This window comes from Heterodontus francisci, chromosome 13, assembly GCF_036365525.1.
Source record: "Heterodontus francisci isolate sHetFra1 chromosome 13, sHetFra1.hap1, whole genome shotgun sequence".
NCBI classification, from domain to species: Eukaryota; Metazoa; Chordata; class Chondrichthyes; order Heterodontiformes; family Heterodontidae; genus Heterodontus; species Heterodontus francisci.
Genome location: NC_090383.1, coordinates 36980904 through 37003061, shown reverse-complemented (window position 1 = coordinate 37003061; position 22158 = coordinate 36980904).

The window sequence follows — 22158 nt, the reverse complement described above, 5'->3', positions numbered from 1 at the left end:
AAGCGATTTATCATCATCAGTCTTTTGTTCCTCTTGGACTTCACAAACCTGCACCAGTGTCTGACCAGGTGGCAGTTCTTGGGTATCTGAAAGGAGAAAAGCAGAGGGTAGGGTTGCAGTGAAGGAAGGTGGTGGGATAGCAAGAGATGCATACTTACACCATCTGCAGTTTGTAAATCAGAGGAGCTTGTGCGATGATGGGGAAGTGGGATGTGAGAAGGTGGATTAGGTAGGAAGACATCATCATCTTCAATAGTTTCAGCCGCTGGTCACAGTCTCAGTCATGGCCGATCTAATGATGGCAAGTACTGCCTCCTTCACAGCCATTTTTGTCCCCCATCAGTTAGGTGCTCCTGCCTCCAGTTGTCCTCCACCATATCCTGAAAGAGAGAGCGAAGTGTGTGAGTGAGTCTGGTACAATGTGTTTGGTGATGTGCCTGCTATAGTTGAATAGCTGGTAGTGTGTGTAAGCTATGAGATGTGGATGTGAGGCTTGCAGCAGACATATGTGTGTGAGGGTCAGGGTGAAGCTATGAATGTGAAGTATGAGTTATGGTTGATAGAGATTGTTGTTAGTTGAGTGTCGGTTGGGTGATGAATGAACAGTGTGTGAGGCTAGTGGTTCAGTTGCAGTTGAAGATGCATTCACTGACTTTAACTACTTATATCAGGTTATTGAACTTCTTTCAGCACTGCATCCAGGTCCTCAGTGCTGGACTGCTGGCCTTGACTGTCATGGCTATCTGCTCCTACTTCCTTCTCAGTGTCTGTCTGGAGGATCTTATGGCCCCCAGTGGACTAAGGGAGTATCTCCTCCCACCCACCTCCTGCACAAGATCTCCAGTGCTGCGCCAGAGAACTTTGGAGTGCGCTTTCTGCCCTTTTGCACCATTTTCACTCTTTTTTTCAAGTCAGACAATCTTTCCCAGCCATTCTCAGCACTTGCTGCTGCCAGAATACCCTTTGAGTCCAGGCTAGCTTTAAGTGGTGCTAGCTCACGCAATCTTGGCTCTCTTGCTGAGGGGTGCCACCACTCAGTAGCATGTTTAGTGCAGGATGGCATATTTCTGTCGTTTAGGTTAGCAGGCAGCATGTGCTGCCCACATCACGTCGAACGGGTGAGGGTTAACCGCACATTGTGATCTCCGTGCCCATTTTTGGGTCATGTCCAATTTTTCCCCAAAAGGGATTTTATTCTCAGAATGAGCAGATGCTTTATGAGATCTTTCTCATAACCTTCAAATCAACACTGCACTGAGTGCTGCTGGAGGAAACAGAGTGTGAAGAGGGGAGTTTGGTAATTGAGGGAGTTTGGTAAGGAGTGGAATTATAAAATAGGAAAAAAAATAAATTTGAATGCACAGAGTGTAAAGTGGGAGTTTGGTGGATGAGGGAGGGGCTCATTTTTTTCTTTATTTCTTCATTTTTTCAGCCTCCAGTAGCTGCCTCTCTCTTGGGTACAGGGGAAGAAGCTGATTGGTGAGTAACTGGCAAGTTATTTTACTTCTCATTGTAATAAAAATTTTTTAAAGTTACATCAGGGCAGGTCAGCTCAGGCAAGTGGAATGTACATTCTGCGGTTTGTGGGAAGTCATGGATGCACCACGTGTCCTATACAAACATATCTGCAGGAAGTGTCACCAGCTGCAGAAGCTGGAGCTTAGGGTTTTGGAACTCGAGCAGCAGATGGAGTCACTGATGTGCATCCACGAGGCAGAGGACTATGTGTATAGCACATTTAGGGAGGTAGTCACACCGCAGGTTAGGAGCATGCAGGCAGCAAGGTGACCACCAGGCAGTCTAAGAGAACCAGGCAGACAGTGCAGTAGTACCCTGAGTCTATCTTGCTTGCTAATCAGTTTTCCATTTTGGATACTGGTGAGAGCAATGGTTTCTCAGGGGAGTGTAGCCACAGCTAAGTCCGTGGCTCAGCTGCACAGGAGGGAAGGAAGAAAAAGAGTGGAAGAGTAATAGTGATAGGGGATTCGATAGTCATAGGATCAGACAGGCATTTCTGCGGCAGTAAACCTGACTCCAGGATGGTGTGTTGCCTCCTTGGTGCCAGGGCCAAGGATGTCACAGAGTAGCTGCAGGACATCCTTCTGGGGAAGGGTGAAGAGCCAGAGGTCGTGGTCCACATTGGTACCAATGACATAGGTAGGAAGAGGGATGAGGTCCTGAAAGCAGATTTTAGGGAGTTAGGAAGGAAATTAAAAAGCAGGACATCCAAAGCAGTAATCTCAGGATTACTCCCAGTGCCACGTGCTAGTGAGAATAGGAATAGGAGGATTGATCGATTGCACACGTGGCTGGAGAATTGGTGTAGGAGAAAGGGTACCCAATTTCTGAGGCATTGGGACTGGTTCTGGGGCAGGTGGGACCTGTACAAGATGGACTGGCTACACCTTAACAGGACCGGAACTAACATCCTCACAGAGAGATTTGCGAGTGCTGTTGATAGCTTGTCAGGGGGCTGGGAACCTGAGGGGTAGCTCACATTGGAAGGAAGTAAAGCTGGTAACAGGAGCTAGAAAAATAGCAAGTGACATTAGAAGGCAAGCGAAACAAAGGTGATCATCAACTAGGCTTAGAATTCAGAATGTCAAGAAGACAAGGTGAAGGGCACTCTACCTGAATGCACGCAGCATTCGCAACAAAGGCCCAAATAGAGGTAAATGGTTATGATCTAATTGCCATAACGGAAACGTGGCTACAAGGTGACCAAGACTGGGAACTGAATATTCAAGGATATTTGACATTTAGGAAGGACAGGCAAAAAGGAAAAGGAGGTGGTGTTGCGCTGATAATAAAGGATGGGATCAGTACATTAGTAAGGGAGGATCTCAGATCGAAAGAACAAAATGTAGAATCTGTTTGAGTGGAGCTAAGAAACAGCAAGGAGCAGCAAACATTGGTAGGAGTTGTTTATAGGCCACCAAACAGTAGGTGTAGTGTGGGGCATGATATTAATCAGGAGATTAGAGAAGCATGTGGAATGGGTAATACAGTAATCATGGGTGAGTTCAATCTGCATGTAGACTGGGTAAACTTATGCTGTGGAGGACGAGTTTCTGGAGTGTGTTAGGGATGGTTATCTCGAGCAATATGTTGAGGAACTGAAGAGAGAACAGGCTGTTTTAGATCTAGTATTATATAATGAGAAAGGACTAATTAATAATCTTGTTGTAAAAGATCCTTTAGGGATGAGTGACCAGTTTATCTCAGAATTTTACATTATGTTTGAAAGTGAGGTGGTTCAATCTGAAGCCAGGGTGTTAAATTTGAACAAAAGAAATTATGAAGATATGAGGGGTAATTTGGCTGAGGTGGATTGGGAAAATGCATTAAAAATGATGACAGTACATAAGAACATAATAAGAACGTAAGAAATAGGAGCAGGAATAGGCCATTCGTCCTCTCAAGCCCACCCTGCCATTCATGGCTTATCTGCCCCAGACCTCAACTCCTCTTTCTTGCCAGTTCCTCATAGCCCTCAACTCTCCGATATTTCAAAATTCTATCTACCTCCTCTTTAAATACTTTCAGTGATCTCGCCTCCACAACTCTCTGGGTAGAGAATTCCAGACATTCACTACCCTCTGAGAGAAGAAATTCCTTTGCATCTCAGTTTTAAATGATTGTCCCCTTATTCTGTAACGATGTCCCTTAGTTCAAGATTCCCCCACTAGTGGAAACATATTCTCAACATCTACCCTGTCAAGCCCCCTCAGGGTCTTGTACTTTTCAATAAGATCACCCCTCATTTTTCTAAACTCTAATGAATAAATGCCTCACCTGTTTAGCCGTTCTTGATAAGTCAACCCCTTCATCCCAGGAATCAGCCTAGTGAATCTCTTTTGAACTGTCTCCAATACCAGTATATCCTTTATTAAATACGGGGACCAAAACTGTACACAGTTCTACTCCAGGTGTGGCCTCATCAACACCCTGTACAGTTGTAACAAGACTTCCCTATTTTTAAACTCCAACCTCCAGCAATAAAGGCCAAAATTTCATTTGCCTTCTTAATTACTTGCTGCACCACAAACTTTTTGTGTTTCATGCACAAGAACACCCAGATCCCTCTGTGCTGCACTTTTTTGAAGTCTCTCTCCATTTAAATAATAATCTGCCTTTTGATTCTTCCTACCAAAGTGCATGACCTCACACTTTCCTACATAGGCAATGGATTGTCTTAAAGAAATAATTTACAGCGACTATACATTCCAAGACACAAAAACCCCAAAGTAAAGGCAGTCAACTGTGGGTAACAAAGGAAGTTAAGGATTGTATAAAATGAAAAGAAAAGGCCTATAAAGTTTCCAGAAATAGTAGTAAACCTGATGATTGGGATGATTTTAAAATACAGCAAAGGGGGACAAAGAAACTGATAAAGAAAGGGAGAATAGAATATGAACGTAAGCCAGCAAAAAATATAAAAACGGACTGTAAAAGCTTCTATAGGGACGTAAAAAGGAAACGTTTGGCTAAGACAAATGTGGGTCCATTACAGGCAGAGTCAGGAGAATTTATAATGGGGAATAGAGAAATGGCAAAGAAGCTAAATGATTACTTTGTGTCTGTCTTCACTGAGGAAGATACAAGAGATCTCCCAGAATTAGAGATCCAATGGATTAGGGAGGATGAGCAATTGAAGGAAATTAGTATTAGTAAGAAGGTTATATTGGAGAAATTAATGGGGCTAAAGGTTGATAAGTCCCCAGGACCTGATATTCTACATCCCAGAATGTTGAAAGAGGCAGCTATGGAGATAATGGTGTTCATCTTCCAAAATTCTATAGATTCTGGAGCGGTTCCTGCAGATTGGAAGGTGGCAAATGTCACCCCACTATTTAAGAAGGGAGGGAGAGAGAAAACAGGGAATTACAGACCTGTTAGCCTTACATCAGTCATTGGGAAAATGCTAGAATCTATTGTAAAGGATGTGATAAATGAACACTGAATAATAATAATCTGATTGGTCATAGTCAACATGGATTTATGAATGGGAAATCATGTTTGACAAACCTGTTGGAGTTTTTTGAGGATGTTACGAACAGAGTTGATAAAGGGGAGTCAGTGGATGTGGTATACTTGGATCAGAAGACTTTTGATAACATCCCCCACAGGAGGTTGGTTAGCAAAATTAAAGCACATGGGATAGGAGGTAATATACTGGCATGGATTAAGGATTAGTTAACAGGCAGAAAGCAGAGGGTAGGAATAAACAGGTCATTCTCACATTGGCAGGCTGTGACTAGTGAGGTACCACAGCAATCAGTGCTTGGGCCCCAGCAGTTCACAATATATATCAATGATTTGGATATGGGGACCAAATGTAATATTTCCAAGTTCGCAGATGACACAAAACTAGGTGGGAATGTGTGTTGTGAGGAAGATGCAAAGTGGCTTCAAGGGGATTTGGACAGACTTAGTGAATGGGTAACAACATGGCCGATGAAATATAATGTGGGAAAATGTGAGGATATCCACTTTGGTAGGAGGAATAGATGTGCAGAGTATTTCTTAAATGGGAAGAGATTACAAAGCGTAGATGCACAAATGGACGTAGGTGTCCTTGTCAATAAGTCACTGAAAACTAACATACAGGTGCAGCAAGCAATTAAGAAGGCTAATGGTATTTTAGCCTTTATCACAAGAGGATTTAAGTACAGGAGTAGTGAAGTCTTGCTTCAATTGTACAGAACCTTGATCAGACTGCACCTGGAGTACTGTGTGCAGTTTTGGTCCCCTGACCTTAGGAAGGATATTATTGCCATAGAGGTGTGCAACGAAGGTTCACGAGATTTGTTCCCGGGACTGTCCGACGAAGAGAGACTGGGGAAACTGGGCCTGTATTTTCTACAGTTTCGAAGAATGAGAGGTGATCTCATTGAAACCTACAAAATACGTAAAGGGATAGACAGGGTAGATGCAGGTAAGATATTTCCCCTGATTGGGGAGTCGAGAACCAGGGGACACAATTTCAAAATAAGAGGGAAGCCACTTAGAACAAAGAAGAACAAAGAACAGTACAGCACAGGAACTGGCCATTCGGCCCTCCAAGCCTGCCATTTTCGCCACCTCCAGCGTGATGCCACTACCAGTCGCATCTTCCCCTCCCTTCCCCTGTCAGCATTCCGAAGGGATCGTTCCCTCCGCGACACCCTGGTCCACTCCTCCATTACCCCCACCACCTCGTCCCCGTCCCAGGGCACCTTCCCTTGCAATCACAGGAGGTGTAATACCTGCCCATTTACCTCCTCTCTCCTCACTATCCCAGGCCCCAAACACTCCTTTCAGGTGAAGCAGCGATTTACTTGTACTTCTTTCAATGTAGTATACTGTATTCGCTGCTCACAGTGTGGTCTCCTCCACATTGGGGAGACCAAGCGCAGACTGGGTGACCGCTTTGCGGAACATCTCCGCTCAGTCCGCAAGCAGGACCCTGAGCTTCCGGTTGCTTGCCATTTCAACACTCCCCCCTGCTCTCATGCTCACATCTCTGTCCTGGGATTGCTGCAGTGTTCCAGTGAACATCAACGCAAGCTCGAGGAACAGCATCTCATTTACTGATTAGGCACACTACAGCCTGCCGGACTGAACATTGAGTTCAATAATTTCAGAGCATGACAGCCCCCCACTTTACTTTCATTTTTAGTCATTCTTAGTTATTTTTTCTTCCTTTTTTTTTACATTCCTTTTTACAATCTTTTTTTGCATTTATTTCATTTCATCTTAGTTTGTTCAGTTTGCTTACCCACTGTTTTTTTCAGGTTGTTTTTCTTCAGGTTTGCACTTGCTGCTGTTCAATATTCAGTATATTCACACCTAATCTGTACTAATGCTTTGTCTTTCAACACACCATTAACATATTGTTTGCCTTTGCTCCGTGACCTTTTGGTCAGCTATGTGGCCTGGTCCAATCTGCACCTTCTCCTTTGTTATCTCTTGCCCAACCCCCACCTCACTTGTTTATAATCTGTGACTTTTCTAATATTTGTCAGTTCCGAAGAAGGGTCGCTGACCCGAAACGTTAACTCTGCTTCTCTTTCCACAGATGCTGCCAGACCTGCTGAGTGATTCCAGCATTTCTTGTTTTTGTTCCCTCTACTCCCATCCTATTCATGTATTTGTCAAGATGCCTCTTAAACGTCTCTATGGTACCTGCTTCCACCACCTCCCCCGGCAACAAGTTCTAGACACTCACCACCCTCTGTGTAAAGAACTTGCCTCGCACATCCCCTCTAAACTTTGCCCCTCTCACCTTAAACCTATGTCCCCTAGTAACTGACTCTTCCACCCTGGGAAAAAGCTTCTGACTATCCACTCTGTCCATGCCGCTTATAACTTTGTAAATCTCTATCATGTCACCCCTCCACCTCCGTCGTTCCAGTGAAAACAATCCGAGTTTATCCAACCTCTCCTCATAGCTGATGCCCTCCAGACCAGGCAACATCCTGGTAAACCTCTTCTGTACCCTCTCCAAAGCCTCCACATCCTTCTGGTAGTGTGGCAACCAGAATTGTACGCAATATTCCAAGTGTGGCCTAACTAAAGTTCTGTCCAGCTGCAGCATGACTTGCCTATTTTTATATTCTATGCCCCGACCGATGAAGGCAAGCATGCTGTATGCCTTCTTGACTACCTTATCCACCTGCGTTGCCACTTTCAGTGACCTGTGGACCTGTACGCCCAGATCTCTCTGCCTGTCAGTACTCCTAAGGGTTCTGCCATTTACTGTATACTTCCCACCTGCATTAGACCTTCCAAAATGCATTACCTCACATTTGTCCGAATTAAACTCCATCTGCCATTTCTCCGCCCAAGTCTCCAACCGATCTATATCTTGCTGTATCCTCTGACAATCCTCATCACTGTCCGCAACTCCACCAACCTTTGTGACGTCCGCAAACTTACTAATCAGACCAGCTACATTTTCCTCCAAATCATTTATATATACTACAAAGAGCAAAGGTCCCAGCGCTGATCCCTGCGGAACACCACTAGTCACATCCCTCCATTCAGAAAAGCACCCTTCCACTGCTACCCTCTGTCTTCTATGACCGAGCCAGTTCTGTATCCATCTTGCCAGCTCCCCTCTGATCCCATGTGACTTCACCTTTTGTATCAGTCTGCCATGAGGGACTTTGTCAAAGGCTTTACTGAAGTCCATATAGATAACATCCACTGCCCTTCCTTCATCAATCATCTTTGTCACTTTCTCAAAAAACTCAATCAAATTAGTGAGACACGACCTCCCCTTCACAAAACCATGCTGCCTCTCGCTAATAGGTCCATTTGTTTCCAATTGGGAGTAAATCCTGTCCCGAAGAATCCTCTCTAATAATTTCCCTACCACTGACGTAAGGCTCACCAGCCTATAATTTCCTGGATTATCCTTGCTGCCCTTCTTAAGCAAAGGAACAACATTAGGACAGAGATGAGGAGAAATTTCTTTACTCAGAGGGTTGTGGAAACTCAGTCATTGAGTATGTTTAAAGCAGAGATTAACAGATTTTTAAATACCAATGACATAAGGGAATATGAGGATTGTGTGGAAAAAAGACATTGAAGTGGTTAATCAGCCATGATTGTATTGAATGGCAGGCAGGCTCGATGGGCTGAATAGCCTACTCCTCTTCCTATGTTCCCTATGTTCCTGATAGGACCAGTGCACAATTCATTCATTGTAAATCAGTCCATGTCACCTTACTTATTTTACCAGTATGGTCCATTGCAAGACTGATCTTTGCAGGCCATGATTCTCCATTGAAACTGTAAATAATGTTGCCATCAGCCAATCCCCAAATGTGAGCTGATAAGTACCTGCACACTGATTGCAGATTTAGTCCACTGAAAGAATGGCTTCAATCTCTGAAATCAAAACAGAAACTGCTGGAAATACTCAGCAGGTCTGGCAGCATCTGTGGACAGTAAACATGTCAGATCGATGACCTTTCATCAGAACTCACCTCTGCCCACATCCTCCTCCACAAACATATCCAGACTGATTTTCACCTTCCCAGTAGCCTGTTCTTTTGGCGTGAATGGGCAGGATGAAGAATAAGAAAAAGCTCTGCCCTGATTTCCTCCCAAAGACAATCCAATACGATTTTCAAGTGGGTCTCGATTTATGCGGTCAGCACTTCCTCCTGAAGCAAACAGAAGCCTGGCGCATTCTTGTAATTGAAGGTCTTATGTTAGTTTTAAGACTTGCGGAGCATTTTGGTTGTCACCTGCATTGGGGATACTAGAGTGTTCAATTTGGCTGCTTTTCCGATTTGGAAAGCTTAAAGAAATATGCTGTGACCTGTGGAGCAATGGGACGGAATTAACAGCGCATTGCTCCCACCGTGGTCATAACAATACCCAAGTCGAGGGGCCGGATTTTCAAAGCGGTGTCAGGAATCCTACACCCAGAAGAATTCCAGGTTCCAACCCCTTGCCTGAGCTACTTTGCAATTGCAGCGTTATTTTTAAATGTAAATGACCTAATTGGGCAGGAGGCAAGCTCGGTGTTCAGAGGCGCCAAGTGCATCCACAAGGTGGGAGCTGCCTGCCTGTGCCAATGGCAAAGGCAGGTGACCGCCATGTTGGGGGCAGCCATTATCTTGCCAAGGAGTGCAGGCTGCTTCTTACAGGAGCAGCAGCGTCCCTGGGGATGGAAATGGCCATCGAGGCGAGATGACAGTGGAGCAAGTAGGTCCAGGAAAAGTCAACTTAAATTAACTGGAGAGAAAGTTTCTGATGTCTGCACAGCAAACCCGACAACTGTGCACTAGCATGCACTAGACTGCTCGGGTTCGCCGAATTAAAGATTGAAAATTCTTATCGCGACCACACAGGTCCCTTGAAAAGCTCCTTAAGGAGCTTATGGGGCTGTTAATTGGTGTGAGTGAGTTTCCCATTCCTTCCCCCATGCCGGCCCTTTGAAAATTCAAAACTGTCCTGGAGGCGTCAGGATCCTCAAGCAACCTCCGGGATTTTTGAAATCCCACCTGCACCAAGTCCTGACCCAGTAGTCCTTTAAAAATACGGCTCCAGGCATTTCAATAACGTGCCTGCAAGAGTTGGGCAGAAGCTAGTTTCTCTGCGATGAGCTGCCCATGTCCTGATTGTACAATAGCAAAGAAGTCACCAAGAGTGGCTTGGTAACACCACTACTGGCCGAGTCCTAAAGGACATGGCTGCTAGACTGGGTCTGCGGCAGGTGGTGAGGGAACCAACACAAGAAAAAATATACTTGACCTCGTCCTCACCAATCTGTCTGCCACAGATGCATCTATCCATGACAGTATTGGTAGGAGTGACCACCGCACATTCCTTGTGGAGACAGAGTCCCGTCTTCACATTGAGGATACCCTCCATCGTGTTGTGTGGTGCTACCACCGTGCTAAATGGGATAGATTTTGAACAGATCTAGCAATGCAAAACTGGGCATCCATGAGGTGCTGTGGGCAATCAGTGGCAGCAGAATTGTACTCAACTACAATCTGTAACCTCATGGCCCGGCATATCCCCAACTCTACCATTACCATCAAGCCGGGGGACCAACCCTGGTTCAATGAAGAGGGCATGCCAGGAGCAGCACCAGGCATACCTCAAAGTGAGGTATCAACCTGGTGAAACTATAACCCAGGACTACTTGTGTGCCAAACAGAGTAAGCAGCACATGATAGACAGAGCTAAGTGATCCCATAACAAACAGATCTAAGCTCTGCAGTCCTGCCACATCCATTCGTGAATGGTGATGGACAATTAAACAATTAACAGGAGGAGGTGGCTCCACAAATATCTCCATCCTCAATGATGGGGGAGCCCAGCATATCAGTGCAAAAGATAAGGCTGAAGCATTTGCAACAATCTTCAGCCAGAAGTGCCGAGATAATGATCCATCTCTGCCTTCTCCTGAAGTCCCCAGCATCACAGATGCCAGACTTCAGCCAATTGAATCCACTCCGTATGATATCAAGAAATGATTGAAGGCACTGGATACGGCAAAGGCTATGGGGTCTTGACAACAATCCAGCAGTAGTACTGAAGATCTGTGCTCCAGAACTTGCTGCGCCCCTAGCCAAGCTGTTCCAGTTCAGTTGCAATGCTGCCATCTACCCAGCAATGTGGAAAGTTGCCCAAGTACATAAAAAGCAAGACAAGGCCAACCCAACCAATTACTGCCCCATCAGTCTGCTCTCAATCAGCAGTAAAGTGATGGAAGGTGTCGGGTTCGCACCAGTCGTGACTCCTCAGATACGGAAGCAGTCCGTGTAGAAATGCAGCAAGACCTGGACAATATCCAGGCTTGGGCTGATAAGTGGCAAGTAACATTCACACCAGACAAGTGCCAGGCAATGACCATCTCAAACAAGAGAGAATCTAACCATCTCCCCTTGACATTCAATGGTATTACCATCGCTGAATCCCCCATTATTAACAGCCTGGGGGTTACCATTGACCAGAGACTGAACTGGAATAGCTATATAAACACCCTGGCTACAAGAGCAGGTCAGAGGCTAGGAATCCTGTGGTGAATAAATCACCTCCTGACTCCCCAATATCTGTCCACCATCTACAAGGTACAAGTCAGGAGTGTGATGGAATACTCTCCACTTGCCTGGATCGGTGCAGCTCCAACAACACTCAAGAAGCTTGACACCATTCAAGAAAAAGCAGCCCACTTGATTGGCACCTCATCCACAAACATTCACCCCCCCACCCCGCCCCCCACCGATTCACACTGGCAGCAGAGTGTACCATGTACAAGATGCACTGCAGCAATGCACCAAGGCTCCTTTGACAGCAACTTCCAAACCCGTGACCTCTACCACCTAGAAGAACAAGGGTAGAAAATGCATGGGAACACCACCAGCTGCAAGTTCCCCTCGAAGCCACACACATTCCTGACTTGGAACTATATCGCTGTTCCTTCTCTGTCACTAGGTCAAAATCCTGGAACTCCCTTCCTAACAGCACTGTGGGTGTACCTATCCCACATGGACTCCAGCGGTTCAGGAACGCAGCTCACCACCATCTTCTCAAGGGCAATTAGGGATGGGTAATAAATGCTGGCCTGCCAGCGATGCCCACATCCCATGACCAAAAAAAAGGTTGTGCTGGTGTAATATTATCGTTAGCTCTGATTTGTGGGTACAGGGATCGTAATTCACGATCTGCCCAAACCCATTCAGATTAAGGTAGGCAACATGTAAACTTTGTGTACCCGCCTCATCTGAATGATTGTAGCATTGGCCCGAGAGGCTGCCGCGCTGTTTTCTTCTCTTGAACGCTGCTTGCGGGCCCTGCACATGGAAGGTGGGCTTAGCAGCATTGCTTGCAGACCATGCAGCACAGCCAGCTTCTTTTCTTAGAGGCAGACTGTATTGTTAAGGGAAACTGCACAAAAATATTGCAGCAATTTAAATTATTGTAAAGTAAATACCAGAGCAGACAGCATAAATGACATATGTGGTGCTGGAGGCATTAGTGGTGTAGAGGAGCAGAGATGCTCTGGGCCCACAGGGGGCCAGGAGACCCTCAAGGACCACCCTCCGAGGGAATGGGAGCAGTGGCAGGAAGGTCAACTCCCAAAAGCTGGACCCGAGGACCTAGCAGTAGTGTCCAAAAGACCTCATGCGGATGATCAATATCAGTGAATACATCTTCACATGACATCTCCTACCCGCCACAACATCAGCCTCTCAATGCAACAGACTCTCATCACTTATCCAACAGCAGTCACTGGCACTCAGGACTCATGCTTAACATCCAGATACTCCAGCTGCACGCACATATCAATGCTGCCAGGCTCACACCCACTTCCCACTCCCTACCTCATACTTCCAGCTATTCAGCTTTGGCATGCACATCACCCAAACATAGTGCTACACAATCACCGACATTCTGCCCTCCCTCTTTCACGACAAGGTGGCAGACAATGGAAAGGAGCAGAGCAGAACTGTTGGGGACAAGGTCGCCTGCAACTCCTGAGCTCTACGGAGGAGTGGTTCTCCACATCATGGGCTCAGCTGCGATAGAGCCCATGGCATCTAACATCGGTCAGACCATTCAGGATGATGGCATATACTGCCCTATGCCCCTTCTCAACTCCCAACACACCGTTAACCTGCTATGTGGCATGATGAAGAAACTGGTGATGGCGTGACGATGGATGTCATGCCACCCCACCCTTCCCTCAGACTAACCTGCTGCAGTGGACAGATGAGGACCTCAAGGGGTGGCATATGGGAGAGGAATTGGCATACACACCAAGATCCTGGGTGCAGTGTCTGGCCTGCCAGAGCTTGCCCCCTCCACAGCCTCTGCTCCATGTTCCTGTCATGCTGCAGACTCAGAGGCACTGTCATTGCTGCCCCATTACCTGTTGCACCTCTGTGTGCATAGGTCACCTACTCCTCTGGTGCCTCTGCATGTCAACACTTTCTGCAAATCCAAGATCTCACCAAAACACCTCCAAAAACAGTCCAGTGTACTTCCAGACACTTTGCAATAGAAAAAGTTCCCCAAAAAATTAATGCATCTGCAGTCAGGCTGCCTGGTCCTTTAAATAATTCTACTGCAGGGCCCATCTTGCAGCTTCACACTTGTTTTTTTCTTGAGTAAATAATGCAGATGCTGCCTGAACATTCTGGGATATTGGCATCACCTCAGCTGGTTGGGCTGTACAAATCAGAGGCTTACAGCACACACAAAGGACAGACTTTCCATGCGCCCTTATCCTGACAGAATGATGCGCGCGCCACAGAGGAAGAGTTGTGCTTCCTTCTATCCTTCAAACACAAACTCACCAATCACTCAGGTCGGACTGGTAAACTAAACTATGATTGCTTTATTTGAAGAGTACAACAGTATATACACATTGATGGAGAGCCCTAACCAGTACGTCTTGCTTGGTCAACTAACACGTTCAAACTACTGTGTCACATGACAGATGACATCATATCCGGTCTGATGATGTATACAGATTATGGACGTACCCATTTACATACTACAAACTACAACAGCAAGAAGCCAGCATCGCAGGGACACAGTTAGAGCAATCCAAAGCCTCCAGAGTGACGCTGTGCAAGGCAATTTATTTATTTATTTAGAGATACAGCACTGAAACAGGCCCTTTTGCCCACTGAGTCTGTGCCGACCATCAACGACCCATTTATACTAATCCTACATTAATCCCATTACCTTCTCACATCCCCACCTTCCCCTACCACCTACCTATACTAGGGGAAATTTATAATGGACAATTTACCTATCAACCTGCAAATCTTTGGCTGCGGGAGGAAACCGGAGCACCCGGCGAAACCCACGCCGTCACAAGGAGAACTTGCAAACTCCGCATAGGCAGTACCCAGAATCGAACCACTGTGAGGCTGTGGTGCTAACCACTGCACCACTGTTTTGCCCTCGGTTTGAGTAATGCCCTGTAGTATTGAGATTGAACTTCATTTTCACAAATATCTGAATTCAGTTGTTGCAGAATACAAATCCACCAACCAGGTTTCTTTAATAAACAATTAAATTACTAACTTATTGCAAAACAAGACTTAGTCAATAAATATGCAATGCTTATTAACACAGAAGTTAAAATATGAAAGTTTTAATATATTCCCTTCTAAATATCCCAAAACACACACACAGTCATACTGGTTAAAGAAAAAATAAAGAAGCTTTACAAAAACAAAGATACTTTGGCTAAATATTTGTTCATTCTTGAAGAAAAAAGGAAAAGATATGAAACGTTACAGATGACTTGTGGTCTGGCGTCCTGGTGCACGTAGATGGGTGTCACTAGACACATAGACACACTGGGATCTTTTCAGAAGATGTTCATTCAGGAGCTGGCGAGAGGAAGTCTTGCAGGCTTTTCAAGAGAATTACTGCTTCAGTGAGTTCAGCTATCACACTGGATTCTCAGAAGACTTTTCAACACAGGTGGCAAAGAATAAGTTGGTTGGTTTCTCTCTTAGCAGGGTACACACCAACTAAACACCAAACAATATCCAAAAATGAAACTAAAACTCATGAGCCATAAACCCAGACACATGACTTCTCTAAGTCCAAACATAGTCCATAAGGCTCTGGCTATTTACTGAGCTTAAAGACATGTGACTTCCAGTAAGTGTTATTGAGTAAAATCCCAAGTGTCCTTCCAGTGACCCTTTTTAAAAAAAAACAAGTCCAGCAGTTCCTTAGGTATTTTCCACAGTCTTTTAAACACAAGTACTCAAAAATATTAATAATTAATTAATTGTTTATTATTATATAATAATTAATAATAATTAGCCTTCATGACACCTCCACACTTGGAGGAACGAAACACCATTTTTAAATGTGTTTCATTATAATGTGTGGACAGAAAAACAGAATTTGAAAAACATTAAAACACATATGCACACTCATTTTCTCTTTACCTGTACCTCATACAGTTCTGCCCTGTACCATCTTTTTACTCAGATAACCCAAAGCAAAGTTAAATGCTAGACAAAGCATCAGCAATTACATTGTTTTTCCCTGCAATGTGGATAATCTTTAAGTGATAGGGTTGCAACAGTAAACTCCATAGAAATAGTCTGGCATTCTGGTTTTTGAATTTTTCCTCAAAGGCTAGGGGGTACCATATAGCCTGTAGCTGTGGCGGACAAATACTTAAAAATGTTTAAGAGCTAGTAAGCTCAGGGTTTCTTTTTCCACTGTAGAGTATCTCTTTTGATGTTGATTTAGGTTTTTGGAAAAGTATCGCATTGGCCTTTCTATGCCTGATACATCTTCTTGTAACAAGACTGCACCTACCCCAGGTCACTAGCATCAATTGCTACCTTGAAGGGCTTAGTGAAATTTGGGACAGCCAACACTGGTGCATTCAGCCTCTCAATATTGGCACTCCTCTGACCACACTACCTTGGCTTTCTTTTGTAGCAAAGCCTTCAGTGGAGCAGCTATATTGCTGAAATTTGGTACAAAATTGCGATAGAAACCACACATCCCCAAAAGCCTTATGATTTCTCGTTTAGTCTTAGGGGCAGGGAACTCCACCAATGGCAACACGTCCTTGCCCTACTATATGTCCTAGGTAGGTTACCCATGTTTTTGCAAATTCACTTTTGGCAAGGTTTATCACCAAATCAGCCGACTGTAAATTTCCAAACAGAGCTTCTAGTTGTTCCAAGTGGTCCTTCCAAGTGTCGCTGTATTCCAGCACATCATCAAGGTAAACCACACAGTTAGGAACACTGGCTATCACTTGATTCATTTGTCTCTGAAAAGTGGCTGGGGCCTTTTTTAGCCCAAATGGAAAAAACCATCTGGTGTGACAAAGGCCAATATTTCTTTAACTTGGGGTATTAAAGGAATCTGCCAACATCTCTTTAACAAATCTATTTTGGTAAGAAACATGGCACTGCCAACTCTGTCAATACAGTCTTCCAAGTGAGGAATTGGGTAGGAGTCTGCCTTTATTACTTTATTAACTTTTATGTAGTTAGTACAAAATCTAGTTGCACTGTCACAACTGGAGAACTCCAGCTGCTTTAAGTAGGTTCAATTAGGTGGTTTTCCAACATGTATTGGATTTCTGCTTTCACCTAGGTCTGTTTCTCTGGACTTAAGTGACAAGGATGCTGTTTTATAAGAGAGGATTCTCCAACATTCACATCATGTATGGCTAAGGTTGTCCATCCTGGTTTGTCCCTACAGACTCCTTTAAATGCTGTGAGTAGTCTTGTTAGATCTGCTTGTTGTTCTGTATCTAAATATAAAAGCATAGTGTCTAATCTCCCTAACAATTCAGTATTAGCTAACCGGATAGTGGGAGGTTCAATTTGGACATTCTGTAGGCCTCCTTCTGCCTCATTCTCACTATCCCTTTCGTCCTTCACTGTCCTTACTACCGGACATACCTGTGCTTGCTTATCCCCCTCCCGGCAGTGATATTTTTTCAACATATTGATTTTTTTTATTTGTTCATGGGATGTGGCTTTGCTGGCTAGGCCAGCATTTATTGCCCATCCCTAATTGCCCTTGAGAAGGTGGTTGTGGGCTGCCTTCTTGAACCAACAGTGCTGTTAGGAAGGGAGTTCCAGGATTTTGACAGAGCGACAGTGAAGGAACAGCGATATAGTTCCAAGTCAGGATGGTGTGTGGCTTGTAGGGCAACTTGCAGGTGGAGGAGTAACAACTGATGGATTTTACCGACAGATTTCACTAAAATTGACTTACCACAAAGCACAGGAGCCAGGTGTGCAATGTTCTTTATGGAATCATGTATGTTGAACTCTTGACCCTGTGCAAGAGGATGAAAAGGGGCGGCGCAGTGGTTAGCACCGCAGCCTCACAGCTCCAGCGACCCGGGTTCAATTCCGGGTACTGCCTGTGTGGAGTTTGCAAGTTCTCCCTGTGTCTGCGTGGGTTTTCTCCGGGTGCTCCGGTTTCCTCCCACAAGCCAAAAGACTTGCAGGTTGATAGGTAAATTGGCCATTATAAATTGTCACTAGTATAGGTAGGTGGTAGGGAAATATAGGGACAGGTGGGGATGTGGTAGGAATATGGAATTAGTGTAGGATTAGTATAAATGGGTGGTTGATGGTCGGCACAGACTCGGTGGGCCGAAGGGCCTGTTTCAGTGCTATATCTCTAAACTAAACTAAACTAAAAGACAGCAGTCTCCAAGGTTCGTTGCTGCAGCCTGGGTAGTTTGAAGACTACAATCAGGTACCTGAAGACTACAATCAACATTTGGTGACCACTCGCAGGTAATTGCAAGTCATATCCTAATGGGGCATTGTATTGCAATTTTATCTCTGTAGTGGGCATGGATTGTATGACTGGTGTTACGACCGAGGTGGGAGGAGTGCACAGTCTTCTAGTTCCCGTTCTCCACAGGTCACAACATATATTTAAATGTTTACCCAGTTACTGATATGATCAATCATAGACTCTACTCTTTATCGCAGAATAAAATACACCAACCAGCTTTCTTTAATAACAACAAAATTATCAGTTTATTATAAAACAAGACGTAACCAGCAACGAAGCAAAGCATTAACACATAGAGTGAAATATGAAAGTTCCCTTTTACCTTATGCACACCCACACACACTGGTTAACCAAAAAATAGAGATTTTTTCTTTGGAGCTCTATTGCAAAAAAAAAGACAAGAAAATTTACTTTGGCCAAATACTTGCTAATTCTTGAAGAAAAAACAGAAGATATGGAAAGATGTCAGTTGTCCCTTTTTGGTTTGGCGTCCCAAATATGCATAAACGGCTGTCACTGGGATCTTACTAGAACAGTTCTTTTCAGGCAAAGTTGAGGATCAGTTTGGCAGGCTTTCCGGGTGAAATGTGACAACACAGGTTTTTGGCAGGCTTTTCAGGAGAAATGCAGCATCATTTTCTCTATTTCTTACACTTGATTCTCAGGAGGTTCTCAAAGAGATGGAAGAGAGTGCTGATGGTGACTGCTTTCTTGGCTGGTTTTCACTAACTGCCTTCAAAACAGTTCACACTTCAACACACTGTCCAAAGTGAAACCAAAACAATATCTCAAGACTCAAACCCTCAACCCCTTTAAATCTTGACCTGTCACTTCTCTGTAAACATCTGCCCCACATCAAAAGGCCCCTGCTGGGTATTTACCTGAAGACAGGTGACTTCCAGTCAGGGTTGTTTACAGACCAATTCCAAAAGACCTTCTGATGACCCCTTTTCAATGACGCCAGTGAAATTAAAATCCATGGAATCCTTTGCAGTTTTCCCAAATAAACAATGTCCATAATTCTAAAATACATGAGTCCTCAAAAAAAAACTAACAAAAATATAGAAGCACCGTCACAGCACTGGTTATTAAATTATTATATAAACCTAACGATTGATTAACCAGAATAATTTGGGTTTGTAGTCAGAGTTTTCCTGTAATTCTCGGGGCTGGGCTTAACAACTCAGGGATGCAGAATTCCCTACATTTGTGTTGTGATGTTTGGAAGCAGAGAGCAGTTGGGGTAATGGTGGTCTCCTTTAGCTGGTCCTGAAGAAGTGTCCAATCCCCAGCTCCATCCATCTACCTTGGCCTCAGGTAAGATACAGCGTGATGTTCCTCTGGATTAGTTGGATAGCTTTTCCTTAAGATATCCAAACTTATCATCATTGGTTTTGACTTTACAGTAGACTTGATGAGCTAGTCTTTTCCTGTCCATCCATTTCGCAAGTTTGGATATATGCTCCCCCATCTCAGGTATTTTGACTAAGTCTTTAGGTTCAATCTCCTCTGCCCCCACTTCACAGTAAAGATTTAACACAGAGTCAAAACATTTTCATTTGGTTTTAATTATCTCTGCTACCAAAATCTCCAGTTCCTGATGTGAAGCTTCCTCTTTGTTGGGAAACCCATTAGCAACCTGCTGCTGAATGCCTTGCTTTGGCAGAATTATCAATCACTTCATAAACTAGGGTTGTTGAAGCAAGCAAGAGAACCTGTGGAGAGAGTTCCAGCCTAGCACAGAGTTTCCGACTCCGCGCTCTCAGCAAGTCTAAGGTTTTTTGAGATATCTAAACACATCATGATATAAGATTTGACTGCACCCTGTTCTGCCACTGGTATGAAAAAATCAGCCATGTTGTATCTGTCATATTCTGTAGCCCCAAGCATTGAGTCCACTCCTTAATGGCACATCGTGGTTAATTTTAATGTATTTAAATTTAATTTTCACTCTATTGATAAATGCTCAATAAAATACTTATTGTCCAGGGAACAGAAGGTAATGCTGGGCAACATGCTTCCTTCAGCCAACAACACCAAATAACCAGGTTAGTTGGTCGTTTGTTTCACAGCTGTTTGTGGAATTTTGCAGCATAAGGAATGGCTGCTGCGCTTGCCTACATAACAGACATTACATTTCAAAGTATATTGTTGATGATTCTGAGAGAATTGATGAAGCTCTACGTAAATCTGCATTCTTTCTTTTAAAATATGTTTTTTTGAGGACAAAGTAGAAGTGTCTTTTTGAGCATTAGTTAATTTTGGTTGTGCTCAATACCATCTGAAGCTTGGAGTGGAAAATACCATTTTCAGAAAAAGGAAACCGTGCATCTGTCACAGTGGGCTGGATTTTAATGAGTCTGTGCGCGGGGAATGGGCTGTGAAAGGGGAATTCCTGAAGGCAAGTGCAGCACATCTGTCCGTGGCTTTTTAACTGAACCACCTCATAATCATTTTACTTCCAGGTTTCATGTCCAATTATCAGCAGTGGGTGTGTTGACAATGAGCATGATGCAATTTCAGCTCCAGCATTCAAAGGGACATGTCAAACATCCAAGTTGAAAGAGGGCTTGTAAGGGCCTGGAGGGAGATACTCTTCCATACTGACAGGAGGAAGAAACCTGCAACTGACACAAAGGAAACATGATTGGAGGTTGCTCAGGAGGTCAGCAGCAAGAGTGTGGTGCTACACTCCTGGATTTAATGCTGAAAGTGGTTTAATGACCTAAGCAGAGCAGGTAAGATGGGTACAGTGCCACATTCACCTATATTCTGATGTATCACCTCTACCCTTCATTCTGCCTTCTGAAGCCTAGTTCATCACATCACTCCTCACAGCAATTTACCTTGCAGGTACACCGATTCCTCTCTGTCCCACAGTCCCACCTATCCAACCACCACTGACACTCATACTCATCCTTGTGCAATGCCTCTACCCTCAATAAATACTCTCCATCCATCAAGTTAGCACATGCCATTACTCTCACTCATAGGTCCCTTCTTTTGCATCTTGCAGGAGAGGCAAGCAGAGCACATCAGGGAGTGGCAGAGAACTGGAGATGATCCTCCGGCCATTTCTTAATTGATGTCTGCAGTGGAAGAGGCACTGGAGATCAGCCGAGTCTCGGCCTGCTGTCGAAGATAGGCAAATGGGGGTCTCTCAGCTTGCTGGTGACAGAATTAAATATCACACAACCACATGTCATAGTGACTTGATGTTAGCAGAACTGTTATATAGGGCTGGATTTAAGTTCCCGAAGTGCAGTGAGCAGTGTTGGTGGTTCTGGTACCACGTGGGAGACCTGGAAGTAAGTGCAGTGCGTTGTCAGTGGCTTTTTAAATCAGCCACTGTATTACCATATTATTTCCGGGTTTCCCGACCAATTAACTTTAGTGGGCAGGATGACAACCTGCATGAGTTAATTTAAAAGGATATTGCAAACATGAAGTTTAATCAGTTCTACAGTTGTGAGTAGAATAGAATGAATTGACAAAATGGAGTGCACACATTCAAAGGTGGTGCCTCACTTTAGTGATGCCTCGCTGGATGTGATGCTGGGTTCTGTAAGGGCCCACAGGGAGATACTATTTCCTAATAATGGGAGGAAGAAGTCTGCCAGTGAAATCAAGAAGGCATGGCTGGAAGTTGTCCATGAAGTCAGCAGCAAGAGTGAAATGTAGCATTCGTAGAATCAATGTAGAAAGCGGTTTAATGACCTATGCAGGGCGGCACAGTGGCGCAGTGGTTAGCACCGCAGCCTCACAGCTCCAGCGACCCGGGTTCAATTCTGGGTACTGCCTGTGTGGAGTTTGCAAGTTCTCCCTGTGTCTGCGTGGGTTTTCTCCGGGTGCTCTGGTTTCCTCCCACAAGCCAAAAGACTTGCAGGTTGGTAGGTAAATTGGCCATTATAAATTGCCCCTAGTATAGGTAGGTGGTAGGGAAATATAGGAACAGGTGGGGATGTGGTAGGAATATGGGATTAGCGTAGGATTAGTAAAAATGGGTGGTTGATGGTCGGCACAGACTCGGTGGGCCGAAGGGCCTGTTTCAGTGCTGTATCTCTAAACTAAACTACAGTGGAGCATTCAACTACATCTTGATGTGTGTATCACGTCAAATCCTCACTCAGCCTTCTCAAGCTTACTCCAGAACATCACTTCTCGGACCAACTTATCTCACAGGTGCACCCATCTTTCTCTGTCTGTGCACTTCCTCACATCTCTATCTGCCCATCACCCTCATTTTTATGCATTGTCATGCCTCTCACTCATTGTTACCCTCAACAAATGCTCTCCATTCATTTGTCTAACGCATTCCATTGCTCTCACTCAGGTCTCTTTCCCTCCTTGTAGAAGACAGAACAGAACACAAGGGAGAATTTCAGG